This window comes from Phodopus roborovskii, unplaced genomic scaffold (assembly GCF_943737965.1).
Source record: "Phodopus roborovskii unplaced genomic scaffold, PHOROB, whole genome shotgun sequence".
Classification (NCBI taxonomy): domain Eukaryota; kingdom Metazoa; phylum Chordata; class Mammalia; order Rodentia; family Cricetidae; genus Phodopus; species Phodopus roborovskii.
Genome location: NW_026126418.1, coordinates 27,042,681 through 27,060,028, shown reverse-complemented (window position 1 = coordinate 27,060,028; position 17,348 = coordinate 27,042,681). Strand labels below are relative to the sequence as shown.

Below are 17,348 nucleotides of genomic sequence, written 5' to 3'. Positions count from 1 at the left end.
GGAAAGCCCAGAGACATGGGAAGGAAAAGACACTGCTAGCAATAGTCCTGGTGGTCTCCACGCCTGCCAAGTGGTCACTGAATCCTAAGTGGTCACCAATGGGAAAACTCTACATAGTGCTGACAGCAAACATCATCCAGGTATGGTTAACTGGTTCCAACATGTCAACTCCTACTACCTCCTTCTGGTTTGAGTGGGGGTTGATTTTTCTTTTCTTTTTGAATATTTTTATTTTTTGAGAGAGACAATGTACATATTCCTCATAGACGCATGTAGCTGCATGTATGGGTGTCAGTACAGAGTGTGCATATGTATGAATGAATGTGTGTATGAAGACTACGGGAAGAAGCTGTGCGTATCCCTCCACTACCCTTTACCTCCTGGAGCTCCACACTGAACCTGGAGCTCAGCAGTTCAGCTAGACTTGCTGTCCATCAAGTCTCAGCAAGTTCCAGAGACCTCCCTGCCTTAGAGCACTCACCATTGCACCCAGCTCCTCCATGTTCACTCTGGAGGCCTCAACTCCAGTCCTTGGGCTTGCACTGCAAGCACTTTATTGACTGAACCATCTTCTCAGCCCTTTCTCTTAGACTTTACAGAATTTGATTGGGGTCCTGGAATCCCAATACCCAATATGTGATGTTTACAGAAGCACCGAGGCAAAGCACACAGCCAGCACTATACACTGCTGTAGGGAATTGCAGTGAACTAAAACCCATCAAGGCCAGTGGGAAGTCGATGATGGAGCAAAGACTGCTTGCCAGAATGCACAGGGGAAAGGCCCTACATGGCTGGCTCTCGGCTCTTGGGGCAAAGTGATGACAACATGGTCTGACAGAACCGAGCTTTTCCTGAACTTTCACTTGGAACCATAAATAATTCCAACAAGCACTCCTAGCTGCAAAGCACCGTTAATCTCCAAGTGTGGCCTGGTCGCTGCTCTGAACTGGTGAGGTTAAGCCTCTGCTATGGCTTGGATTTTAAATGTTCCCAAGAGGGGCAATATCTTAAATGCTTGGTCCTCAACCAGTTCCAATACAAAGAAGCAGCAGGAACTTCACGGTGTAGGGTCTTGTTAGAAAAGTAAATGACTGCATGGGTGATATTAGACGGAAGCACTAGACACTGACCTCTTCTCTTTGCTTTGCAGAAACCATAAGGTGAGAAGCTATGTTCCACCACAAGCTCCTCACCAAAATGTGGGACCTCACTACAATCCCCAAAGCAACAGTGCTAACCCACCATGGGCACTACACTTCTGAAACAATAAAAAAATGATAAATTTCTTCCTTTTTAAGTTTTATCGCTATCATTTTTCCCTGCCATGGAAAACTGGTTGACTTAGCCTTCAAGCATGAATAAGTAACAAAGGCCAAACATGGTGGCACAAACCTTTATTCCCAACACTGGGAGACAGAAACAAGCTGATCTCTGAGTTCAAGACCAGCTAGTCTGCAGAGTAAGTTTCAGAACAGCCTGGGCTATGTACACAAGCCCCTTCTTAGCCATCCCCCAAAAGATGTTATACTTATGAAAGTGAAATTAACTATTAAGAACCATAGGAAGGACAAGAGGTATATGAATTTAAGCTCTGGAAATCCTTCGTATAGTTCACCAATATCTTTCTCTTGTCAATTATTTTCCTTTCTAAATTATAACAACAAATAAAATCCAGCTATTAATATAAACGTTGCTATACTCAGGAGGACTTGGGTGGCCACCCACCTAAAGTCAGGCTCCCTGGTAGAAGGCACCACTAAGATGTGCCCTCACCCTAGATACACAGACCCTACCAACATCGACTCCTTTTCTTGGACCACTCCTGACCATAGTCACTTTCCTACATCCCATGTGTTCACCTCAAGACTAAGTGAAGGGAGCATAGTCGTGTGGAAGCTATTTAGCCAGCTGAGCTCTCCTAAAGTTCTAGAATCCACTTGTATCGAAAACAGTCTACAGGGGGCCTAGTTCTAGAACTCACCTGTATCAAGAACAAATCTACAGGGGGTCTAGTTCTAGAACCCACCTATTGAGAACAATCTACAGGGGGGCTCACATGGCTACACATTTCCTTCACAATTCCTTACAGTTCTTGCATTCCAGCACTTTCTAGGTTCCCATTTCACTGCTCTTCTAAAGTAAACAAGGAAAAGTAGATGAGAAAATACAAAATACATCATTGTGGAGCAGAGGCTTGGGGAAATGTGAGGTTGTGGGGGGGGCTGGGAGAAGGAGAGGGAGGGAAAGCTGCGATGTTTGAGAGAAAAATAAAACATAAAAAAGAAAAATTTTATATCAAAAAATACTGCATTACAAAATACCAAGTGAGTTTCAAACTGAAGCTCAAGCCTTCATGGCTGTAAAAGTTCCTTTGGCCATGAAGTCATGGAACCTGACATTGATAACAAGCTGCATGATGTACCTTCATGAATGCTATAGGTGCCAAGAACCTTTGCTAAGCATATTGTACTGTACTATCTATAAACAATTCCACAAATGCATTTTTCATTGTTCCAATGATTCAGGAAATTCATAAGAATGTTAAGTAATATTAAGTCAATGTTACACAGCTAACAAATGAAAAGTGCCAGAAGTGACAGTCACAAAGTCTGGTCCAGGATATAAACTCAATCTCTGGGCTCTTCTATTTCCCATCTTCCATGTGCAACACAAACAAGGATTGAGTGACTTTCCAGAACTCCAGCATGTGAAATCAACTGAGTTGAGTAAAAATATTTCCCACAAATAAAATCAAAATGCCTTGTGTGTGTGTGTGTGTATTTTTATATATAAACAATGACATCTCATGATTTGTATCATTATTCAAAACATTAGACTTTCATCACATATAAGGTAATTCCTCCCCCTCAAGCCTGTAAGGGAAAATTTCCCCACTCTCAAACCATCACATCTAAGGCACATAAACACACACAGAGAGAGACTTACAATAAGTTCTGAGTCTGATGTTGCTTAGTAAGCGTACCACTCAATGTCCTTAGGCTCTGATTTTAAATATTCTAAGTTTTCAGCGTCTCATTTTTCTATTTATCAAGGAGAATTTTGTACAAAAGTCACTTTTAACTCTAAAGACACCATGACTTAATAGTCATCTGACTAACTAGTCTTTTCCACACCCTTTTTGTAATGTGTCAAAGACACAGCAATGTGTTAAGCCTGAAAGGAATTAGACTTTGAGCCCTGTTTGGAAATCAGTGTAAGCTAACCAAGTGTTCAGGCTTTGAGGGTACAAAAACCTTACTTAATAAGCTAAGCATGAGACAGACCTCTTAGAGAACACACATCAAAGTTCACAGCTCTCTGCAGAATGTTACACTCAAGTAAAGAATTAGGAGAATGTGTTCATCATTTCTCACAACAGTCTTCAGTACAGCCCAGTATACTTTTAAATACACCATCTTATCTTCTTAACTGTGGTATTTAAAAACCTATACATTACAATGTGGAAATAAATATTGGGCCGTTAGCATAAACTTAGCTGAGAACATTTGCCCTGACTAAAAGTAACCAGAATGGAACTTTGTATTCCAACTCACAAAAAACTGCATCCCTGATAATCATGAACACAAGGCATCCCTGGTAATCACATTCTGCTACCCCTACCAGACCTACTAAGATTACAAAATACACTTTTTATTTATTTTCAGATGTATGAAGAAAAGAAAGTGGAATATCAGCCCCCAGTTACTATTGGTTCTGTCCATTTATCTAAGCGTTGTTTTGCTGATATGATGATAATATAATAGCATAATGGATATTCAGAATCCCAGCCAAAAAAGAGGAGCAAAAGTTGATTGGTTTTATCCTGAACAGGACAGAATATCTCTGTGTGTGCTTTTTTTATTTTTAAATTCCATTTCCTATTATAAACTCAGAAATGTAAATGCTTTGCACATTCATATTTATTACCAAAATAAAATGCTCTCTCAGGCCCATGAATTCCAATCCTTTTTATTTGTTGATGATAGAACTGTCTTTATTAAAGAGCTAAGTCATTTTTCACAAAGTAGGTTAAAAAAAAAGTCTAGCCATCCTTCTGTATCAGTTTATAAGTATTTTAATCTATCTCCACTATTTACGAGATCATAGAGTTGATGTGGCACTAAATGAATCAAATACCAAAGGGTGGTTGAATTTTTATTAGTATATATGCCTTCTCTATTTTTTTTTCACTGCCTTCTGAGAAATATGCTAATAAATTTCTTTTCAAACTGATCATACAGGGCTGAATCTCTTGAAGCTGAACGAGGAGAGAGGGCCGTGTTGACTACACTAACCCCTTAGTGGATCAGAGCCTTCAAGCTGCAGTTCTGTGATTGGCAGGGTGAACAGTCACTGCCCTTCCCAGAACATAGGTGCCCCTGGCACTACAGCAGCAACTCAGCAGACAGCATCGCACATATGGTCCTCTATGGCCAACTCAACTCACCTCACCATAAAGAAATCAAGATCTAGGGAACTGAAGTAACCTCTCCAAACACTCTCTGAGCTGATGAGCTAATATTAGGCCAGAGTTTGCCTTAGAAAACTACCATGCCTTCTGGGCCGCCATAGTACAGTCCTCCACTCAGGCTGGAGACGAGAATCACTCTGGGAAATTTTTCCTTAAATACTGCTAAGCACTTTTATTGTTTAAGTTCCTTGAAGTGGTTTTTAATGTGCACTTGAGGATTACAAAACCTGAATTAGAGATTCAGGGAAGAGTCATCTTCCTAAGAAATACAAATATGTCAGGTCTGGTAATGCCAGCTATGTGGGAGGATGAGGCAGGAGGATTTCAAGTTCAAGTCCAGCCTATACACCTTACTGGGACTCTGTCTCAAAATAACAAAAGTAAAGAGAGGGGGCTGACCAAATGGCTCAGCGGGTAAAAGGCACCTGCTTGCTACCAAATCTGGAACCCCGAATTCAATACCTGTACTCCATGTGGTGGGGAAGAAGGGGAGACACCATTTCTACAAGTTTTCCTCTAACTTTCACATGAACACCCACACGCACATATGTGAGCATGTCTATGCACATGCACACAAAAAATTAAAGTCTAATAAAGATGATAATTTTTTAAAAAAATATTTAAGGGGCAGGAGTAGTAGCTCAGCAGTAGAGTTCTTGCTTAGCCTAAGTGACTACCTTACCTAGATTCAGATCCCCAATACATTAAAAAAAAAAAAAGAAAAGAAAAGAAAAAGAAAAAAAATTAAGAAAGCCACCGTCAGAGGGCACTTGGGAAGCAGAGACAGGTGGATCTCTGTGAGTTCAAGGCCAGCCTGTCTACAAAGTGAGTTCTAGGACAGGCTCCAAAGCTACAAAGAGGAACCCTGTCTCAAAAAAAATGGAGGTGGGAGAGAGAAAGGAAGGAAGGAGGGAGGGGAAGGAATAGAGAGAGGGAAGAAAAGGAAGGAAGACAGACAGGAAGGAAGGAAGGAAGGAAGGAAGGAAGGAAGGAAAATAAAGGAACTGTTTCCAACAATAGAAGTTCAAGTTGTTTAGCTGTAGCAGGACCATGATGCAAGAACACAAGCAGAAACACACACCAGCTTGAACAGATTAGCAAGCCTCATTTCTTTGCCCAGACCAGCATCAGTCTCCCATCCCAAGGGAAGGAAGATCCACATGGCATCCTTGGTCCTGAAGCAGACCCAAGCTTTGTCACCTACACCTTCTACTGACAGGAGATGGAGGAACCCAGAAAGGAAACAGGTCTGTCTGGGGTCTCCCACTGACAACCAAGGTAAAAAGGTAGCTTGAGTCTCCTGTGCCCTGACAACTGGGTATGGCAGAAGAATGGGTGGGGCAGGGAGTGAGCCAAGAGAATTTCAAGAGAGGGTGGGTAGGGAGAGGGAGAGAAAGTGTGCATAAAGACGAGGTGTGTGTGTGTGGGGGGGAGGTCAAAGCAGAGGAAGAAAGAAACTGAAGCAGGATGTGCAATGCTGGGAAAAATGTATAACAAAGTGCTGTTATCCGACTGGAGTAAAATGCAATGGGGTCAAATCCAATTGCAATAATGTAACATAAAAATCTTAGGGAAATACACTGGAATGTCCACCCCTCCACCCATTCTTGGGAAACATATCCATACCTGTATTTTCCTCATATGAAGTCACATTGAAGCAGACACACACTTTATAACCGTCACCAAGCAGAGTGGCAGTCACTGCTGCAAACTCCCAAGCCTGTTAACATCGCCTTTTGCTGAGCATGTGCCTCTAGGGCCAGCTTCTTCCATACTGCCTGGGAGTTTGTTAGAGATGCAGAATCATGAGCCTCATCTGAGTCCCTGCTCAACCAGAATCTGCATTTAATATGCACTTGTTTATATGCGTATTCAAGTTAATAAAGCACAGCCTCTACTATCAGAACCAAATTGTGTTTAAATAATATCAGTTATATAAACTGAGACTACAGACCCAGGGAGAACTTAATCCAACTAGTTACATTAGCTACTGATGTCCAATGGGCAGCCAGGCCCTGGGCTAAGTATTTCAGGAAATGATGGGGAAGATTCGGCCAGGTTACTGTAGAGCTCTTAAGTACGAATGCAGAAAACACATAATTGATTTGCACTTCAGAGCAGCGAAATCGAAGGTAAAAGAATTTGGGGAGTCAGAGTTGTAGTTCAAAGGAAGACCATGAAGCATGCAACAACTGGCCTAACCCTCAGACAGGTGGAAGTGACTACATGGAAATGAAAGGCCTGTTCCAGGTGTAGGGGACAGCATGAGCACAGAAGTGCAACACAGAGCCCTGCTGTGGCCTCAGAGAGCCTTCAGCACGGGGCAGGTCAGACTGTTGCAAGGGAGCACCTATACATTTCAGAGGACCAAATGGAGGAACTGCAAGCCAGTGGGATTACTAGGGCCCCACTTCGAAAGTTTTTTAGTATATCCTGAACAACAACAGATGCTTTTAAAATTCTCACCCAAGGCTGCACCTAGTACAGGGCAGATTCACTTAAATAAGTCAATGAGGCCAGACTGCGACTTCTTAGCAGAGGCTCTTGCTCTTAGAGCAGAGGTTTACATTTCTGGGCACACAGCAGGAGAGGTGACTAGTGAGTGAGCTTTGTCCAGCTTATTCTCCAAAAGCAAGGATGAAAGGCATTAGGAACAGAGAGGCTAGAGATGGCAATTTAATCAGCGAGGGTGGTAGTAGTTATCTAGAAAACGATAAGCTCGAACAAAGGCGGTCACCCTGAGAATAGAGACTCTCGAGAGGTGCGGTGGAGATGGAAAGTGTGGGGCTGTTTGTGAATTTCATGTGGAAAGAAAAGGTATTGGGGAGGTTCTGGGTGCTCAGGAGAAAGGTGAAATTGACAGGAAGCTTCCCCTGCTAGTATAAGAGAAAGATGGTGGTTAGAGTTTAAGTTTAGATTTAGGAAACAGTGCAAAAAGAGCAGTACAAAGCCCTGGCTGGGGTTTCACGGTGTAAATATGAAGCCTAGAAGGAAGGCAGAACTATGACATCACTTTAGGAAGAAATCTTCTAAATTAATAAAGGACAATGCTGGGCAAAATCTACAAATAAAAGAAGATAACCTATAAAGCAAGGAAATCAAGAAAAAGCACTAGATTAAAACAGAAAAAAAACTAACAATGAAGAAGAAAAAGGTTGGGTAAATACATCATATTGAGATCCGTGATGAACAGAGACAATGAACAGACAATGCATGGTGTGCAGAGGGGGTAATAATAAAAACCAACACACAGAAGTCAGGGAAAATCAGAGAGAGAGAGAGAGCACAGTCATTAGACATCAGGCATCAACATTTCCATCCAAACTCAGGCAGAAGGAGAAGGGAAAGAGAGTCTTGTTCATGGTACCCAACACCACCCAGCATTATTTTAAGTAGATTGGCATTCCTAGGCGTTGTTTGTTTTGATGGGTTCTCTTTACTCCCCGAGCCAGGACATTTGATCATCATACAATAGCCCCACTTTGTGAAGCTATCTTCCAACTGCTGTCAGTCTCATTATCTGCTATACTTGGATGCCAAGCACTAACCACACTTGTGTCTCTAATTTGACTGAGGAGGAAATGCCTCCATTTGGTTTCCTTCTGACTCAGTTCAAAGAGACAAACTGTTTTCTTTGGTCCTGGGAATCTCTGTATTGTTAAAATGCTATAAGCTATCAACATTATTTTCCTTAATATCAATGACAGTGGTTAGTAGGTTCCTCTTAAATCATTTACTTGTGTAACCATAACATAATATTATGCAAATGAGATACTTCAGGGATTATACTGCAAAACACTGGTATCACCAGCACTATGCCAGGAAGGGCAGCCATGATTCCCTATTTTGGAAAGTTCACCTTTCCAAAAGCATTTACTACAAACGCACCCATAAGAGGTCAAGGAGATTTACAAGAATAGCTTATTTGATTTGTGGTTTTCACCTTAAACTTCCTCAAATCACTTTCAGAAATGGGTAAGAGTGTAAATAATGAATCCACAAATACTTGATTACTGAAAAATATAAAATCTGTACAACCAATGCTTTGACCAAATAAACATATTTCCCCCTTCTACATATTAAGCAGCCAAAATTGCAAGCCAGTATTTTACATTCTAAGGGCATTCATCTATGACAGGAAAGGACAGCCCATACTCAATACGCACATATTAAAATATGATTGAAGGACTCTGGAAACAGGCAAAAGCAGTCCCCAAAACACTGAAGGGCAATATCTGGAGCCTAAATGTTTGAGATGGGCTCGGTAACTTTCTGAAAAGCGTCCCAACATTTAATAAACACATATCTCATCCCTTCCTAAATTGTATGGACGTTGCCAGTCTAACTCACAACAGAAGTGTTTTGCTCCATGTGGGCATCTATTTTCCCTGTATCTTGCTTCATTGTGACAAAGTTTGCAATAGCCACTGTGTTCTGCGTTATCAGATTAAGCAAAACCAGAGAGAAACGCCAACCTCCTCTCCACATGAAAATGTTTCCAAATCCAGGAACTTTTGAGGCCATTCCAAAATTGTTTGTTTGTGCTCATGGGGGCAGGGGAATTTTATTTTCCTTGAAGGACCCAGAGCATTCGCCATCAGAGTGTCCTCCAGAACCTTAGGAAGCAAAGCATGCACGACCTCCATCTAGCCTTCCTCTCATCCCAAGGCCCTCACACCGCAGAGGCAAAACAGATGGTCCTCCCCCTCCCGTTTCCCTCCTCCCTTCCGCCCTCCCGCAGGGTTCTCCCACCCTGAGCTGACACCTTCAACAGCTCTCACCACCCCAGGCTGCCCTTTACAGCTCCTAACAAGTACAAACTTTGGGCATCAGCTCTTAAACCTTACCTTGCACCTAGCTCCTGGTCTTTTCTCTGCAAAATGCCCTTGGGACCCTGAGCTTCTACAGTCATCTTCCCCTCACACCTCAGTACCCAAATTACTCATTTCCCTCTAGGAAAAAGAGTCTGCAAACCCTGGAATTCAGGGGGCAGAGGTGCTGCTGCTGACCCCTTGAGAAGCTCTCCTCGTCCCCCATCCTTCTCCGTGCCCCCTTTCGGCCCAGACATATCCTAGCCCACCCTGGGGACTCCTTGCTCGAGTAGCTCCCACGACCTACTACTGGGCTCGAGGGGCTGGCGGGAGTCTCTCCTCTGCGACCGGGGCAGCAGCCAGGAGCCCGCCTCTACAAGTGGGGCCGCGGGACGGAGCGCAAACTCCATGGTTCGCCTGGGCGGAGGTGGTGGGGACCGGCGCGGACGTGGCTGCTCGCCTCAAGCTTACCTCTGCGCGCGGGCGGCGGGTGCGCTGAGGCTGCCGCTCCCGAGGCCGGGGGGCTGTGGCCGGTGCCTGGGAGGCGGCGCTCCCGCCAGGGCTGCGCTGGGGCTTCGCGCAGACGCTCTCCCGCGGTCTGCGGCAGCCCGGGGCGGTGGCGCCGGCGACAGCTCTGCGCCGCGGCCCCCGGAACTGTCCGACCCAGCGGGAGCGCGGGCTGAGCGGCCGGTAGCGGGCTCCACGCTCGGCGCCTGCGCGCCCGGCCTCGCCCAGGTAAGGGGCGTGTGCCCGTGTCCTCGCGGGCCACCGGGACCGGCGTGAGGACGGGCGAGGCGCTTTGGCGCGGGATGCTGCGGGCCGGGAGTGAATGCCACGGAGATGCCCGGGGGCGGCGCAGCCTCGGAGCCCGCCTGGCCACCGGGTCCCACGCGCCCCTCAGCCTCCAGCAGAAGTCGGGGTTAGGGAGGGGGTGAGGTCCCCAAGCCGGGATGCCAATCTCCCGCGTGAGGGGGGGACAATGAGTCACCTATTGACCAAGCGGACTGAAACTCTTCTTGGAGATGCTCGCCACCAAAGTATTGACTCTGCCCGTGCGTGCAGCTGGCGGGCGACCCGGAGCAGCCTCCGCGTGGGCCCAGGGCTTCGCAGCCCGGCGCGAACCCGCGAGGCTCGTGCGCTGGGGAGGGGCTCGCTTCCCTTCCACTTCCAGGCCTCGTTGATTGAAGTTTCAAAAACTAAACCGTGTCAGGGGTTCCCCCGGTGTAAGCCATCTTCTGAAAATAGTGCAGACACAGCCAGAGCGCTTGCTTCTGCCACGGAAAGCACTTCAAAGAAAACACTGGGGGAAAGGAAACATAATTTTGAGGGCTCGGTTTTCTGAGATGACTTCTTTGGGAAGAAATTCAAGGGTAACAAATGACAAGGGAGCCCTGTTAGGCTGCGGAGAATTTTTTCTTCTCCTTTTAACCAGATGACTTGACTTTGAAATATATTTCTTTGGATCTTGTCTTAGATGATTGACACTAAGGCCATAAATAATTAATCCAGCAGCTGTTAATGTCTTGGCATAGTGTCCAGAGTAAATACCTTCGAGTCCAGCCAAAGCCAGTGCTGCTTCCGGGGTGGGTTTGAGATCTGAAGTACATACACTCACCGCATTCTAGTGCCTTCCTAAGGAGCAGCTTGCCTGTTTTGTTTTGTTTTGTTTTCTTCTTCTTCTTCTTTTTTTTTTTAATCCACCTTGGAATGTCAGGTTATTGCAGGCGCCAGCGCACCTGAGGTAACCAGCGTGAGAAGGGACATTAATCTGACTGATGGTCTTTATATTTTTAGAATCCAAACATCTTCTGGGTAGGCAGGCTCACTCTAAGGACAAACCCTTACTGGTATGTTTATTATTACTACTGTCTCTATTCAAAATGACTGCAGGAAGCAAACTGCAAAATTCATAACCCCCAAAGAACATGAAGAACTATAAATTGCTTGAAGAATCGTTTTAAAAAGTCTGGTCTTGCTGGGCGTGATAGCCCATGCCTTTAATCCCAACACTCAGGAGGTACAGGCAGGTGGATCTAAGCGAGTTTAAGGACAGCCTGGTCTACAAAGCAAGTTCCAGGACAGCCAGGGCTGTTACACAGAGAAACACCATCTTAAAAGCCCACCCCCCTTTAAAAAAAAGGTCTTATCTTCTATCCTGTCCATGGAAGTTATATTGAAAGTACACCTCTTCTGAGTTCTGAGAATGAGGTTCTGGAGCCCTAAGACCAGAAGGAAGTTCTATGAGGAAATGCTTCTACTCCATTGCACTTGAGAGTTGAAAGCAGTGTGGTTGCCTTAACTGCTACTGATCTGTAAGTATAGCAGTCCCAGAAATCTTAGGTGCATGGGAAAAGGGAGGGCTCTGGAGGCCTCCGGCCAACACCTTTGACTCTACTGGGTGGGTGGGGGGGGAGAGTAAACACTATGGTATGGAACACCTGTGAGAAGAGTGTCTCATAGCCTGCACGATTTAGCAGGATGTGCACTTTTTTATGTCCCGCAATCTGCAACTATATCCTTCTCTCCTCCCTGTCTATTTTTAATCACTTATAGCTAAGATGCATGGTAGAAAATAATTTGAGGGTTGCATTTCCTAACAACAGCTGAAAGAAGCATAAAATATTTGCAGATGAATCTTTTTTTTTTTTAACCTGTGACTTCAGAGGCAAAGAACTGTGCCCTCCGCGTCCTTAGCCAAGGCAAGATAAAGCCTTCTAGCCTTCTAGAAGCAGGTATCCCAAAACTATTGCTACACCTTCCTGGAAAGTACACTTCAGTGTGGAAACAAGGGGAAACTAAAAGAAGAGCTGTATCGAGAAAATTTAATTAAAGCGAAGCATCCCTTCAAAAGTGTGCTTGTCTGTTGGGTGATTTGGTATTGACTGCTTTCCCAGAGCTGGGTGCTGTAGGGGAACTTTAGGTTCTCTGTCCTGCCACCCTTTTCTCAAAACCATTGCTCACTAACAGAGAGCTGCCCCCTGAACAAGATGCATCAGGATAGGAACCCGCCAAGCTGAGGCTAGCACATCATGGAAACACCCCTCACTGGGAGGAACAGAGATTAAGTCTTTCCCCACTTTTGTGTTTATGAGGCATATGTTTCCTAAATATTCCCTAAAAATCACACTAAAAGCATTCAAACTCCTTTTCAATATCTTGTTAGTCACCCCTCCCCCAGTACATAATGCTGATAAATCAATCAACCAACTTGAAAACTTTAGAAATCACTTGGTTTTATGATAAATAACACATGTGAATTTACAGGTAGCACATTCTTTTTTTTTTTCTGATATCTTTTTAAATTTAAATTTGAAACAAGCTTGTTTTACATATCAATCCCAGTTCCCTCACCCTCCTAACCTCCCCTGTTCCCCCACCAACCCCCATCCCATCCCCTTTCTGCTCCCTAGGAAGGGCAAGGCCTTCAATAGTGTTTTCAAAGTCTGTCATATCATTTGGAGCAGGGCACAGGCCCTCCCCCATTTGTCTAGGCTGAGAAAGTATCCCTCTATGTGGAATGGGCTCCCACAGTCCATTCCTATACTAAGGATAAATACTGATCCACTACCAGAGATTTGCCTAGTCCTCCTAACTAACACCCACATTCAGGGTTTCTGGATCAGTCCTATGCTGGTTTCCCCGCTATCGGACTGGGGTCCATGAGCACCCACTTGTGCAGGTCACCTATTTCTATGGGTTTCTCCAGCCTGGTCTTGACCCCTTTGCTCATCACTCCTCCCTCTCTGCAACTGGATTCCAGGAGTTTGGCTCAGTGTTTAGCTGTTTTAACAGGTGGTTTTTGTTGTTGTTGTTGGTGGTGGTGGTGGTTTTGGTTTGATTTGGTTTGGTTTGGATTTTGAGACACGGTTTCTCTGCGTAGTTTTGGAGCCTGTCCTGCAACTAGCTCTGTAGACAAGGCTGGCCTCGAACTTACAGAGATCTGCCTGCCTCTGCCTCCTGAGTTCTGGGATTACAGGTGTGTACCACCAATGCCTGGCTACATAGCATATCCTTATAAAACAAGCCTCTGCTGACATTTTATATTTCTTTGCAGCCACCAGTGCATCAGTGCACCCAGTCTTGGGGATGGGAATATACTTTGAAACCACTTTTGTCATGGAACAGATGGCCAGTATCACAGCTTCAGCTGTGGCTTTCCAGCCTAGGACTTCCATCCTGTGGCACAGGACTAATAGATAACAGGCAATCTGCCTCAAAACATTACTGCAATTCTGGAAAGTCATGCTATATAGAAACTACATAGAAACACAGACACCATTGGTTGATGGATATCTTGCTCTGGGTTCTCTTTCCCTCATTACTTCTCTGGGCACTGTGCAACCCTTCAAAGTGTTTTCATGAATCCTATCCCACCTTCCCAACAGTCTTCACTAGGAAGCTGCTGTGATTACTTACCTTAGGATGGCTTTACTGCTCTATGGTGGAGGAAGAAGGTTTCCCATACAGGAAAGCTTGACTTCTGACAGTCATGTAAATTAGTACGTACGCTCTAATGTTCACCTTTTTAAAAGTCATGATGTGTGTGTGGGTGTGTGGGTGTGTGTGTGTGTGTGTGTGAGAGAGAGAGAGAGAACATATGTGAAGGTCAGAGGAGAACTTGGGGGACTCAGCTCTCTCTTTTCACCATATAAGCCCTGGTCACTGAACTTGTTTTACCAGTCTTCGATGGTGTGCCCTTACCTACTGAGCCACCCCTCTGGCCCACTTTCTTCATCTTTAACATGAGTAAATAAAAATGTCTTCCTTATAGCAGTATCCTGAGGACCACATCAATTGAGGAAGTATTTTGCATATTGCAAAACACATCACAAAGGTTTGTTGTAATTCATTTTAACAAATACTTGAGAAATAAATGAGAGGTTTATATCCATGTTTGACAATAAAGTCTAAAGACTACTAGAGATGAAAATATATGTGGCTTGTTCTTATAGAGCAGTTTATAGCTAGAAAAAAAAAAGTAGTATGGAGTATTTTCAATCAGCTGTTAAATTACATTTGTTTACAAGCCCTGAAGAGGAGAGGCCACTCCTGTGCTAACATTCCACAGACTGACTGACCAAATTGAACTTCATGATTACAGAAAGTTGGAATGTTACTGACAGAAAGCCAAAATTATTTTGGGCTATCTTTAGCCCCCTTGGTAGTCATTAATCATCCACCTCTGTATCAGATGCCACATTCTCTTGACTTTTAAATCAAAGTCTTGAAATGTATCACTGCATAGACTTGACTTGCCTAACTTCCATCAGCTCAGAAGCTAAGAACATCATGAGATTGCATCTAAAACCTAAAGCAGAGATTTCCCCTACTTTGCCATAATCTGGTTGCCTGATGCCTCAGTGTATTTGATAAAGGCATTGACTTATGACTCTATTTTGCCCTGTGACAGTACTAGTTCAAGTACATACTTTCCTGGTGGAAGATGTTATCCAGGGAAATCAAATCTGTGTTCCTGGGTGGTGGTCACTCATACTTGGCCCAGAAAAAAACTTTTTATCTTATTCTCTTTGGAGCAAGACATGTGTTCATGCAAATGCTAGATATTTCTTTTCCTTTCAGTTCCCACAATTTAGAAGACATTAGTGAAATCTGTGTTTTAGAAGCTGTGCTCTTTAAAGCCCTAACTCAGATTTGACATAAAAGGTATTTGTTAAAAATATTTATTTTTTATTTTAAATTGATTTATTATTTTTATTTAGTTACATTTATTTATTGAGGAGTGGGTGTGCATAACATGATGTGTGGAGGTCAGAGGGCTTTAACATGAAAGATAAGACCAAGAGACTGATAGTGGTGTTCAAGCTTCAAGCTGAGGATCAGAAAACAAAGCAGCAGGTCACTAGATCTTACCTCTACCTCAGCTCAGACCAAAGGGGCAATCTACAACTGCTCCCAACTTCACTGCTCCTCAGATTCACTCAAACTGCTATGTTCTCCTCAACATGGCTAGAGATTTCAATGTCTTCCTATCCTCGATGTGGCTGGAGAATGAATGGTAGCTCTGACACCCTGTTCTTGTCTTAAATACTTCTCATGAGTCCTGGGATTAAAGGCGTTACATGTGTTACTCTTTTAGACAGATTCAATCTTGTGTAGGCCTGGGTAGCCTTGACCTCAGAGAGATCCATCTATCTTTGTCTCTTGAGTCCTAGGATTAAAGGTGTCTACCACCACTGCCTGAGCTCTATAGCTTGAGGCTGACTATCCTTTCTGAATCCTCAGGCAAGCTCTAATAAATCACAAATCATATATCACCACAGAGGGCAACTTGTGGGAGTTGGTCTTCTCAACCATATTGGTTACAGGGATGGAATGCAGGTCTCAGGGTCAGCAGCAGCAAACACCATTACCCATTGGGCCATCCAGGAGGCCCTACTTATATTAATTAAAGATCTCTGCCTATTCAAAATAGCTAATGATGAATTGTAGCAAACATTTTTGTGGTTTTATTGACCAATTAGTTTTCAGTATCCTTTTCTTCATACATTTACTTAAAAACAAAAACACTGTTAGACCTTTAAGGTCAATGCACTGGCTTTTACATGGAAGTTCCAACTTGAACTGTACATTTATCTCTACAACAATGGATAGAAAAATGTGGCAGAGTTTGTTTCAGGTGGAAATCATGAAGTTATTTCTGCCATGTCAGCTTGTGTTTCTCATTTTTGAATCTGTATTATCTTTTAAATCTAATTCTCTTGTCTGTCTTTATTCAGAAGGTGAAGAAATTTAAAAAAATAAATAAACCTCAAACTTTCTTCTGAGCCAAGTTGTTCTCTTTTTCTCTTGTCTCAGGGGTTGTTTTTATGTGAACCATTAGGACTCTTTGAATTGTCCTCTTGGTCTATAATTATGTTTTAACTCCAGATTGAGTTTCTTTTCATCTTTTATTTTTATTACAAGGTTTTTCCCAGAGAAAGACCACATAAATCCCTTGCTCACTAACTGAGCCCTCCCTGTTTACACATTATGATTTATCAAAATTTTAAACGGTATTGTCTAAGTATTCCTCCCGAGTATAACTGAGTTCTGTTTTCACTCCCTTTCTCATTAAAAGAAAAATATATACACATACATACATATACATATATATATATGTATGTATATACATATATATATATATATATATATCTCATGGAATTGGTTGGACAACAACACTCTTGCCCCTTCTCTGAGTTGATAATATCTTTTATGTCAGAGGTGATCAATATTGTACAAAGATTCCTTCCAGACCCTAGCCAAATCTTTACAGTGAAAATAGTACCTTGTGCTATGCATCTGTCCCTTTGCAAACCACACCAGCACAGCCATGGGCCCTGAGAGGAAGGTTGCAGAATTCACAGCACTGCCCAAATCCTCCCCAGATTAGGTCACAAAATGATTACACTAGTTACATACTTTCCCCTGTGTGGCTCCTTGTTCTTAGACAATATAAAATAATTAATCTTCTTTGAACTGCATTTTCAATTTTGATTTCACTCCATTTTTAAAGGCCTGAAAATGTGGTAATACTCCTTTCAAAAACGTTAATGTCTTTCCTAGGCTTCATTCTTTGACTCCTTATGTACTTAACTCACAACTGCCTTGTAAATGTGAAGCCCCACCACCACCAAAAAAAGATCAAGATCCTTTGGGTTCAAACTGGTTTTAAATACTTTTCCATTTTGACTTTTGCCATAATGTTGAATTTATCGTGTTGATGAACATCTCAACGTTTAGCCCTAACTGAAGAACACCAAGTTGTAGATACTGTATGTGCTTTATTCTATTGTACTGTGTAGATTTCTATGAGGGGGAAAATAACAATACCATCTTTAGATGAGGGAAGAGAATCAGTCAGTTTGGAATATACTAAGTCACCAGTGGGCAGAGCCATGACTGACTGAGCCTGTCTGTTCTTTCAAAAGCTCTTCATGGGGGTTACTTTATGAGTTTCACAAAAAAAAAAAAAAAAAAAAAAAAAAAAAAAACTAGCGTGTAAGTTCCACTGAGTGAAAATCTCACGCTATGCCTTCTTCAGCACTTTCTATACTTTCTAGAGAGTG

The 17,348-nt window shown here is 43.2% G+C and overlaps 1 protein-coding gene across 4 annotated transcripts in view; it reads right to left on the bottom strand.

The window, feature by feature from the left end:
- The window catches only part of Znf385b (zinc finger protein 385B), a 383,090-nt gene extending 372,766 nt beyond the window's left edge, over positions 1-10,324 (bottom strand). The window contains exon 1 of one of the 4 annotated variants that reach the window (XM_051184403.1): positions 9,754-10,324. The gene's annotated coding sequence lies outside the window, so the exon portion shown is untranslated. The remainder of the gene's footprint in view (positions 1-9,753) is intronic. The other 3 variants (XM_051184400.1, XM_051184399.1, XM_051184401.1) reach the window with 3 other exon arrangements.
- Positions 10,325-17,348: the final 7,024 nt, after the last annotated feature.